The sequence below is a fragment of the Dermacentor andersoni genome, chromosome 1 (genome assembly GCF_023375885.2).
Source record: "Dermacentor andersoni chromosome 1, qqDerAnde1_hic_scaffold, whole genome shotgun sequence".
Taxonomy (NCBI): Eukaryota; Metazoa; Arthropoda; class Arachnida; order Ixodida; family Ixodidae; genus Dermacentor; species Dermacentor andersoni.
In genome coordinates this window covers 87,256,953-87,269,012 of record NC_092814.1, presented here as the reverse complement: position 1 = coordinate 87,269,012, position 12,060 = coordinate 87,256,953, and positions in this window count along the sequence as shown.

Below are 12,060 nucleotides of genomic sequence, written 5' to 3'. Positions count from 1 at the left end.
TGCTGCCGTCTTGCAGTCAGCGGTGGTTTCAGCGTCCATCTCTTCTTGAACATTCAATGCTTGTTGCATGGGCTGCGCATCTACTCTCCGCTCTTCACGGGGTGAGAGGGAGTCCCTCCGCGGCACCTTGCGTTTCTCGTTGGCGTCCTCGGGCACCGTGCTCGTTTTGGTTATTTTAGTTGCTGAGTTGCCGCTAACTAGCGCATCTATTTTACTCATGAGTGCTCTGATCTGCACATTCTGTTCCTGAATCTGGATGTTTTGCCTTTCGATTAGTCTTTTAAGTTCTGTACATTCGCCGCACTCTTGGCGTGTTGCGGCGTTTTGGTTAGAGGGGGGAGGTGGGGTAGGGTTGAGGGGTGGGAACTCTCTGTCGTTCCCTAGAGCGACGGAAGACCTGTTGGTCCAGCCCACCTTTTTCTCGGCGAGTATCCCTCGTTGGTTGGACTCGACCCGAGTTCTTGATCTGGTCCGGGACCTCGAACGGGACCCCCGGCGTCTTGCGCTCGAGCTACGACTGCCTCCTTTCCCCATCGTCTCCCAGCGGCGGCCGTCCTTGGAGCCGGCTGATGGCGCCTGGTCGGCCCTGTTCGGGCCATCCCGGGAACGGGATCTCGATCGTTGGCGGCTTTGGTGGCTGCCCTTGCGGGCCGGCGTTCTCGAACGGCTCCGCGAAGAGGTGCTGCGTTGGGGTCGGCCTGCAGGAGCTCTTTCTTGGCTGCTGTCGTCGATGGCCCGGCGCCGCTCCCAGCGCCGGCGCCGCACCACGTACGGCGTCTTAAATTTTGCCTTACAGGCCCGGTCGGCGGTGAGATGCTTGCCGCCGCACAGGCCGCACTTAGGCACGCACGCATGCTCTTTGTCCGGGTTGGCGATGCCGCACCCCCGGCAGATGCGATTTTGGGGATTGGGGCACACGTCCATTCGGTGTCCGACGCGGCCGCACTGGTAGCAGACGTCGATCTGCTTGCGGTGCAGTGAACATTCAACGAGCAGGTTCCCGTAACGCACGTAATTGGGTACCTTGGGTCCCTCGAAGGCGATCACCACGGATCTGGTCTTGCCAATCCGTTTCGCCTGCAACGCCGTCGGGTTGTGCTTGTGCACCACTAGGTCTTGAATTTCTTGGGCGGTGTCCTCTAGCGGGATGCCCCGTATCACTCCTTTAACTGTTCCGTGAGGCGCCGATTCGTAAGTGCTCACCTCGTGGGCCGTTCCTCGAATGTCGATGCGTTTCACCATGGCGTACTTGTCGGCGTGCTCCCTCTTCGAGGTACTCACGACGATTATGTTCTGTTGATGGTTTGGACAAATAATATCTTCTCTTGCTGCAATTGCATCGACTTGGGCTGCCCCAGTAATGGCTCGGCTGATTTCGACCCGGGCCACATCGCTCACTTGAAGCCCGCCGCGCGGCCGCATTACAATCTTCACGTCTTCGCGCGGGAGGTCTGGCATTCTCGCGCCCTTGAGCAGCTGTGTTGAGCAGCGCCATTGGCCTCATGCAGGAGGCTAGCGTACACAGTGGTTTCAAGCCTACTAGACTTGAAATGCGTGAGAACGATGCCGGTGTATCACAAATACTTGATAGCGCCTACGGCTCAGATGTTTCGTGGTTGCCTTAGGTTGGCCGTACACGAGCATGCGCCCTTATGTTTTAGTCCCTATGCCAAGCGATCAGATAGTGAGCATATTTACCATTTCATGTTGGTCATGCTGAAACACCACTTCCCTTCGTTGAATTAAAACCGATATACGCAAAATAGTTCAAAACACATATGCACACCGTGGCTGGTAATGTGCGTCACATGTTTGCGCCCCCATGAGATATTTCCGTGTACTCTAGTTACCGATGCACCGAAAGGCTTCCCTGACGACCTCATATGGACGGACATTGCGTAAATTTCACAAAGTACGATCTAAAACATCTTGAAATCGTTTCGCAGCACGTGACAGCAATACGTTCAAGCAGCGCCGCGCCGGATCGCCTAAGGCAGAGAGGAGCAAAGGCTCGCCGCGCTCCGTTTCCTCCTCGACCGATGAAAAGGTCTATACGTACCCACGCTCTGTACCATCCCCGACGCAGTGTGCCAGACAGCAGCAGCAGCAGCAGTCGAAGGAAGAGGCAAAGAAAGCTTCGCTTTAAAAGAAGAACAGTGATAGGGCGATCTCGCGCGCCGTAGCCAATCAGCGCCGGCGCGAGGACAGCGGCGCGGGTGAAGGTCGGCGGCAAACTTTCCAGAATAAGGGAGCTTTACGCTTGGCGTACCGTAGGCGCCAAAATCGGTAGTGGCGTTTATGTGAACATACGAAATAAAATTTGAACTGCAGGCCCCAGTGACGGTCAATATACTTTTAAAAATATTTATACCCTTTGGGGGCTTATCTTGACCTACACTAAGTAGGTCAAGGTCTTGTCATTTTTATTAACGACCTTCCTTCTTTAGTTTCTTCTAATATTCATCTTTTCGATGACGACTGCGTAATTTTCCGTGAAATAGTTACTGATAATGATAATTATTTTTAATTATGGTGTTTTACGTGCCAAAACCACTTTCTGATAATGAGGCACGCCGTAGTGGAGGACTCCGGAAATTTCGACCACCTGGGGTTCTTTAACGTGCACCTAAATCTAAGTACACGGGTGTTTTCGCATTTCGCCCCCATCGAAATGCGGCCGCCGTGGCCGGGATTCAATCCCGCGACCTCGTGCTCAGCAGCCTAACACCATAGCCACTGAGCAACCACGGCGGGTGCTGCTGATAATGATGCTAACATTCTCCAGTCAGATCAAATTCTATATCTAAGTGATGCGTGTCTCTCGTGCATCTAGTAGTCCTTTTTCATATTACCTAAACAACTCTCCCTTAGCCGCAGTTTCATCCTATATTTAGGCCTTCATATCACATCTTATCTAAGTTGGTCTTTGCATATTGAGAAGATAATTAACAACGTTAATCGCATGTTACGTTACTTACGCCGTAACTTTTCAGCAGCCCTTTCATCCTTAAAGCTCTTGTTATATAAAACACTCATTCGATCTAAATTACAATACGCCACTCCAGTCTGGGATGCAAGCACTAACAATTTGGTTGCGTCACTAGAGGTGGTGCAGAATCTCTCTACTCGCTTCATCTGTTCCTGTTATAACCGCACTGCCAGTATAACTTCTATGAAATTTAATATCTCTCTTCCATCACTAGCATGCCGCCGAAAAAATTTTCGCTTGAACTTTTTCCATCGGCTTTACTATCACCCGACCCTCCGTGACGAATTCATTCTTCATCCACATTATATATCTGACCGTGTTGACCATTGCTTTAAGGTTGGTACCGAGCCGTGTCATACTAAACCTTTCTTTACTCTTTTTTTTACCTCGAACTACACAAGACTGGAATCACCTTCCTTCCGACATTGTTTCCATCAATGATAACACCCGATTTAAATCTGCCTTAGGCCTTTCGGGCCACAATGGCGGCTTTGTTTTGGTTCTGTGCGCTCACACGTGTTGCTCCGTAGGTTTCGTACCGTGGCAAAGGCGCTGTGCGGGCAGGTTCGCGTTGGTCTCAGTGTTTTGTTGCGCTGCGTTAGCTGGACCGTGCTCTCCCGGATGTTGCTGTGGTCAGGTGGGACACGAGTAACTAAAGTTCGTGAAATGAACGCGCATGCAACGCTGTACGCAATGTACCGCACCACGGCAATGGCAACGGACGAGGGAATATCCGCGGGAAACATTGCCCTCTTTGGCGGAATCATGCTAACGTGCTAACGATTGTTTAGTATTGCTGCGGAGCGCGCGCGTCCGAGCACCACGGTTGCGCGCAGCGCGGCGTGGTTTCGCGAGAAATCTAAACAAGAGAGGAGAGCTGGCTCGATAGGCGGAGCAACGCCATGAGCAACGCCAACTTCCGGCTTCACTTTAGCTTCACAAAGAGTGACGTCAGGGCCTCTCCCGAGTTTCCTTCCTCCGTGGGTAACAATAGTTGGCCCGCCGAACGCATTCAGTTACAATGGCGATTTAGTGACGCCGTGGCTAGAGGTTTGCGGCGGCGCTCCAGGAAAAGATGACGCCCGCGGTCGCAACTGGTTGGCAAAACTTGCACTGCAGCTGGCCGTTCTTTAACACCCTCTCATCGAAACCTGCTATGAGCACATATTTGCAAAGCATGCTTGAAGTGCCCCCGTTTCTGAAACACAGCTGCGACAGCCCAGACTCCCACTGCTGTGCCTCACAAACATGACACACGCACGCGGATAGGGAGTATAGGGAGAGTGCAGCAGCAGTGTTCAGTGGTACAACCATATCACCTTTCGGCGCAGGTCCTGGCAGTAGCAAGCACTTTTGGTGCAGCGTCCAACGTACGCATGCTTATACCACATACCAGGCAAATTTTAACTGACATAGCTAATATGTTGTGGAGCAGGGGTGGTTTGCGAGAGGCTTACCCTGCAAGTGCGGTCAGGAAAGGACACGGCACTCCTCCACACCGTGATGCACAAAGGACGCTACGGCCGGGCTCGTCGATACGTTGCAGACACCACAGGCATATCATTAACGCGTGTTTATTACGCCAGAATTCAACAGAGTGCGACGGTCACGGCTTGTGGGCAAAGGCTCCCGCAAGACCGATCAAGTACACGTGCCTGCACTGAACATGACATCATGCAATATACTCATGTCATGCACATTAGGGAATTGTCAAATAGGGGCCGCAAAAAAAAAAAAAAAAAAAAAATGGAGTACGCTTAAGCTTCGCCTTCAAGAGTGGAACGCGACAGCGTTATCGCACCCTGTTCGCACCGCCCACTCATTCGCTCGGCATGCTCTTGAGTCACACAAAGACGAAACGTGCGCCTAAGCAAGCGGAACGAACCAAAGAACTCGGTGTCTCGGAGGGAGAAACTATCTACGCTAGCCAAACGTCGTTATCGGCACGGACAGCCGGGCCGCGACGCGCCATGAAGGCGGACGCGATCATGGGGCTGACGCCTCGATGGACTCGGTGTTTTGTGGGATATTCTAAAACGCAGCTTTAAAAAGGAATTGCCGTTAAGCGCTTTCGGGATACGCTACCTGCCATGCGCGAAACCAGAGGGAGTGCCTGTCGATCTGTTAATGCTTGTGCAAGCATAGCGCGTGGCGAACGCGCATGTATATTAGACATGAGCGCATTGTTCAGGCCCCAGCACATGAATACTTCATTGAAAGTGTGCTATATATTACGCGAATTTTTCTGTGCACAGAGTGATCCTCCTGATTGGCTAAGTGCTTTGGACAAAGTTACTAGCCTACATCGTTATTACAACACACTGGTCCGGCATTGACTGTTTTTTATGGCCATGTAATATTCACATTGTACTTTCTTTTGCCAAGCCGGTAATAATAATAAAAAAAGAACTCATGGCTGAGTGGTAGCGCCTCCGTCTCACACTCCGGAGACCCTGGTTCGATTCCCACCCAGCCCATCTTGCTAGTTTTGATTTATGAATTTCCTTCCGCCATTTTTCGCTCATGGCCAACGACGCCGACTTTTCTGCGACACGAGCTCCTTAACGCTATTGCGTTAAAAAAAATTCAGCGCCCCTGCGCATGTAGGGTTTTCCGTTTGTGTCGGCGACACTTTCACCTAAACAGCGCAGCGACCCAAACTCTACACTAAAGTTTTGCGTCAACGAACACGGCGGCACCCATCGAAGTGGCGGCTCTCGCCATGTACCTCGTTCGCTAATACCATTCTGAACTAGATGCACCACGTGCAATTCTGATCGCAGCGGCTCTATTAGAGATATCATTAGAGATAGATTCACTCATGTGGTTTGCCGCTAGTGCGCAACATTCATTCTTTCAATCGGCAAACTTGCGCAGCGCGGTATCGCTGGCAGCGTGGGCGTGCCGAGCACATTTGGCCGTTTACCCTTCAGTTTGACTCCCAAACGAGCGCCATGCGGCCAAATCGGATGTTCGCGCCTGCCAATGGTGATGACTGGACGGCGCGCACTATTACTTGCTTAGGCCACGCGTTCCGCTGTTCACGCTTCATTTGACGGTGATAATACGTCCATCAGAGAAAAAATGCACAAATGACGAACTGGACGACTCCGACGGGCCTCTGCTTCCTTCTACAATGATGATGATAGCGTGCTGCTGGTTCTGATTTCAGTTTTGCTAGCTGCGAAGCTTCGACGGACGGAGGGTTTCGCTCTTATGCAAGCTTTGGCGCAGGCTCGGCGCCATTTTCCGGTAATATGCCGTTTTGGCGCAGGATGACGCAAAGGTCCGCTTTCGGCGCAGTTTGGCGCAATTAGCGCAGCAGTTTCACCACCGAGCGTTGCAAGTAGTCATGTTTAGCAATTGCAAAATACCATTTACAGCAAATACCTTCAGATTCGTACCAGGTACTCATCTCAGATCAGGCAAATAGATTTATTGCTTTTAAAATACAGATGTTTGAATAGCAGTGCAGAAAAATGAGAAAATACTTAGCACATAAAGGAAAACGCAGGACAAAGAGCAGGCTACCATGAATGACACAATTAAGTAAAGAAGCCTGCATTATAAAAATAGATATTATCTTGGAGTTTATTGCTTTGTTCCTATTCGAGAAACAGGAGGAAGAGCTGTTAGGTGTGACGAAAACTACTGTTATAATTGGTGTTTACATGCACATATTTTAAAACAATTATATTTCAAAATATCTTACAGGTGCCGAAGGGCATTACGTAAGGGGGTATATACAGAAATTACGATTGTAAGAACTCGCAAATTATATAACAATTATCATACAATACGTTGAGGTCACAAAACACAAAACAAAATAACACTGAGAGAGAAAACATCATGCTACATACAACTCAAGTTCAACGAACAGTAGCTCTACAATTTTAGAAGTGCCAAAATGAACAGCCAACTATAGGCTTCATGCAGCAATTTTCACTCCAGCTTGCACTGATACTACTTGACTACAATTATGGCTAAGCTCCTCAGCTTGAAACCACACTGAAGCATTGTCCAATGTTGGCTCCTTTACATATCTTTATCTCCACTTGTGCTCGGAAAACTTCCACTGTAGTACTTATGGCACTGTCACATGGGCCGTGAGAGAACTGAAGGAATCATAACCAATGCATTCATGGCTATGGAATTAAGAACCAGGAATGTGAACAATGTGGCGCAATCACTCTAGGTAATGCAGTGTGAATTCTGAGTTAATGCATGTGATGCTGCTGTCCTGTTGGGAGTCATTGCTACTGAGTCTTTAGTGATGCTCTACACGTACGAAACCATTTGTAGTTCATGCTCCACTGTGGGGGTTCATATTCCGTACTGCGCTTGAGTGCATGTTAAAGAACCCCAGATAGCCAAAATTAATCTTAAGCCCCTCACTAATAGCTCTCTCATAGCCCATGTGTTGCTTTGGGATGTTAAACTCCACAATTTGATATTTATTTTATTTTTTATTTCATCCTACTAGGCATTGGTTGCAGCAGCTGTCATTCTTCAATAGTACTTTGGTGCAGCATTTTAGCAGCCTTAATCAAATTATGTAGCTTAGTGTAATTGTTGCAACATTTGATGCAGCACAAGCTCCTTCACTGCCAAAAACCTGCGTTGCAAGAATGTGTTTGAGCTACTCGGAAAATGTAAAACCTGGTCAACAGATAGTGCCAGTGGAAGATGTCGGTGGGAAGTTTAGCTTTATGTAATTCTGTTTTACCCCCATCACTGCCGGTACTCCATGAAGCTCCTTGTATGGTCACTTTCATTAATTTGAATCCACAGCTGTGCAAAATTATTTCATCTAATACAGTCGAACCTCGTTATAATGAAATCGCATTGGCCACAGAAATACTTCTAGTATATCAGATGTTCGTTATAAACATACACGCAGATATCAGCGAAAAAAAGATACGATAAGGTCTATGCCTAAGAAACGCTAGCGGAGTATCTCTGAAAGGGACAGCAAAGGCTCTCCTCTGGATTTTGGTGGCCCAGTGGCATCTTGCCGTGCCGATACAAGGCACAGGAACAACACTAAGTTACAAACACGTGCTCTGCACCACCGCGAAGATACAACCGCACGACCGGTGTTATCAAGCCAGATTGGCACGTCGGTGTGTTGACTATGGTCTGACCAAGCCAAGCGGCTGCCGCCACTTTTCGGACACTGAGGAAACCGCATGTGGACCCGTCCTTCACTACTAAAACAGCCAGCCTAGCCAGTGCGTTGGATATCATGGGTGTGTTCCAATTTTGGCCAGCATCAGAGACATATAGGAAGACAGTTAAGGAGACAGCCAAGACAGTTTTGAGGACAAGTAATGGAACGCATTTCGAACTGGTCTGAAAGACGATGGGAGATGCTCCAGCAACATGATGCCACCTTGCGGCAACAAAAAATAGCTGAGCAAGATATACATTATTTCTGTATATTTAAGTATTTGTGCCTGCAAACCTATGAAAAACACTATGTGACTTACATTAAGGGCAAGGAGAGCGTGTATACATACTTCCGTGCGCAGATGACCTTCCCATCGAGTTTCCAAGCGTCTTGCTCAGCCGCCATCTTGTTTCGACAGGAAAGTAGCCTGCATAGTCTTTGGTTTCTATGCTGTCTTCACAAAGCTGTCTACTTTGATGTTTTCATGAGAAGTGGAACGAGATTTAAGATGGCCACTGTCCACTTAGCTGTCTGCTTTGTCATCTACGAATGCTAACATATTAACAGCGGGAATCCTACTACGGCTTATGACCAGCCACTGCGCTGGCAGCACTGTTTAGGTCGCTAGGCCTAACCAGTGCCTCGTCGGGAGTCGGCAACCTAAGTTGCAGTTTCGTGCCTAGTTGACACGGCGGCAACATTGTTGATGGCTGCCTAGTTTGCGAAATTGTGTGCCCAGTTCATGCCCAAAACACCTAGCAGCGTCCGAAATTTAGGTTTTCGCCGTTATACATTGGTGCGAGGGGTAGGTAGTGATGTTGCAGGGAAGTACAAATAATCATGCTAGTCTGAAAAATCGGATGTCAAAGAATCGGTTGGTGACTGTGTTCAATGTTTTTTCTACCAGAATATGTGCCAATAAAAATTTCCTTCGCTATAGCCAATGCATGCTGGATCCCGCATTTTCGATTTTGCTATAGCAGGAGAATACTCAACTGAATAAAACAGTGACCAACCAAATTTTACATTTAGTTCTTTATATCCGAAAATTGATTATATCAGTGCTCGTTATAACGAATGTCGACTGTATATGAAATAAATGAGCTGTTTAGCATGCATGCCCTTTGGGCCTACTGAGCACAACTAAGTTATCTCCTTCCTGCCCATGGGAAAAAGGGTGTTTCAAGGCAGTCCCTGTATATATTCTTTTGGCAGCACCCAAAGCTCTTAATTTATGTAGGCCACTTCTGATGCAACCATTTGCATTTCGAACATAAAATTTTTCACCAAACCTGTTTTGTATCCATACTACAAAAACAGGATTTCTTACATGGGGCAAAACTACATTGCAGTTGGCTTTATACATAGGAAATACTTCTCACAAAAGGGCACCTTGTGCAGTTACATGCATAATAGGCACATTGAAGCAGTATCAGGCAGAATGCTAATGCTACACTAGAATAACCTATAGATTCTGGATTCCAATGCATTTGAGAACTGAAGGATGTTGAAATTCTAAAAATTTAAAGTAAGTTTGATCACCAGGAACAGTCCGTACAGTTATTTCATCTAGGCACACTTGCCAAGACTAAAACACACTGGGGAATAAGTCTTCCTCCATCAGTTTTGGTCTCGGTGAGTCTACCAATACGAAATAATTGTTTTCGCAGCTCCCACGGTGAATCATTTTATTAAAATTTCAGTGTACGCCTAAATAATGTCGAGGATAGGCTTCAAAAATGCATCAGCCTTCCAAAGTCGCTAAGTAACATAAAGTAACTTTAGTATGTGAATGTACAGACACTAACATCAACAAGGTTTATACCCCAATCATAATAAGGTCATCACAATTCTGAAATCTTGGTGCAGCTACAAAACAACACAAACTAAAAAACAAACATGGCCTGTATTTTAGAAGAGTCCATGTATTTGAACAAATGGAACAAAAATTTAAAGGCATTGTTCAATTGTTGAACGTCACCAGGCTGCGAGTACACAGAAACAAGGTATTAAGTATATAAAATGTTTTCGGCACACACTTTGATCAAATGTGAGATATGCAACACAATTACTATTGGCAACAGCCGTGTCACTCCCTCTGTTACGCGAGTTACCGAAATCCCTGATCTGCTGTTTAATGTTCTGGCAACATGAAAACTACTGGGTGATACTGATAACAGCCCTACTTTCATAGGCCTGTGCAAGTACAATGCAAAAATACAAATGTGAAGGGCGTTTCACAATTTGTATAACCAAAACAAACGTACTCAAGCCATCCAAAAATAACATACATTGCAAAATTTTGAGAAATCATTAAGGAGCACAAATTACTCCTTAAAGTATTGTTGAGATAAACAGAAGTAAAAATGCGGTAAAAACAAGGGTAAATATATTCTGGATAACAGTATTTAACCAGTTCAAAGTCATTGATTTGGCTAGTGCAATGCCCTAGCAACATTTGAACAAATGATAAACTTCCTTCTTCACAGCTTCAAGTGGTCTACTTGCCTGTGCTATCTCTATGATTTTCTCACCTACGTTTCAAGTCATCTACAGAGACTCTCGGCTATTCTGCGCGTCTTTTGCAATGCAGGTCTGCAACTTAACTCTGCCTAATGGCGTGTCGGCAGCTAAGAGATCACTGTACTTGGTCATCTAGTCGATGCTACAGGTCCTGCCTGACCTTACCAAAGTTAGCGCCATTACCAACAACTCGTTCTACTCAGGATGTCCATTTCATTTTTGACCCCTGTTTTTGGCAGTTTGTGAAAGATTCTGCAGAAATGGCATGGCCCCTCACCTGCCTCAATTAACTGTTCCCCAAATAGTGGATGACCCTTACATGAACGAACATGTGCGCCATCACCATACTTCACCATCACCATTTGACATTGCATCTTGGTCTTGGGACATTGCCTTTTTACCTTTGCAAGTCATGATTATTTAATGTCATTAAAGGGCCCCTGAAACGGTTCGGACAAATTTTGTAGACGTGTAGGGTACAGCTAAATTTAATCATTCGCACCAAAACTTGTGTGAAACGTCTCATAGTAAGAGAGCTACGGACAATCACAAGTTACCCTCCTCCATAGTCATGCATTTTCTCAACTCGTTCGCCGAGTGATCGGGGCTAAGCTCCGCCTTCACTGGCTCTGCGTCATGATGACATGTCGTGTCGTCTCCTTCTGGTTCTCTAGGAGCGAGCGCACGAAGCCTCTCCAAACTCTCCGCCAGCTGCTTGGCAGTCGACACCAAGCGAGAGCTACCGAAGCAGCGTGCGTTGAGAGCATTTCGTTGCTGCTACTGTGCGTGGTTGAGGCCTGTGCCACCAGGTGGCTGCACCATGCAGACCATTCACATTTGTGCTTCTGCTCATCCCGTGAAACGACACGGTCAAATGGCCAGGCCCTGTCCCTTGCGCTTGCATTAGTAATCTTCCGGTGTAAAGCGATGGCTGCAAATACGCAAATCCTGGTGTTGATCAGATAGCGGGGGTCCGATGCGACGTAGGCAGTCAGCTCGTCTGCTGCCGTGCAGAGAGACACGATGTCGCAGCTCGACATATTGCCAGTTGCTACGTTTGCAGTCCACAACGCAACAAAGCCGAATCATAGTGCTCGCGAAAAGACTGAGATGGACTCTGACCGCGGAGCTCTCGTCAAAATGCAGCACGTTAACACAAGCAGACAATGCTTGCTGTGTGCCGGAAGTGCGTAAGCGCAGTGAGAAATTTTTCTTGTGCATTCTCTTCCTGTTACATTCTTTTTATAGAAACAAATTACCTAACATTCCAACTATTACGAGGATCATCTGTTCACCATAAAGGTGGAAAAATTATCGATGACGCGCCCTGGGTAGCTAATCGGATAGCTCGCCCTACTGACGTCAATTGGGTGATTTA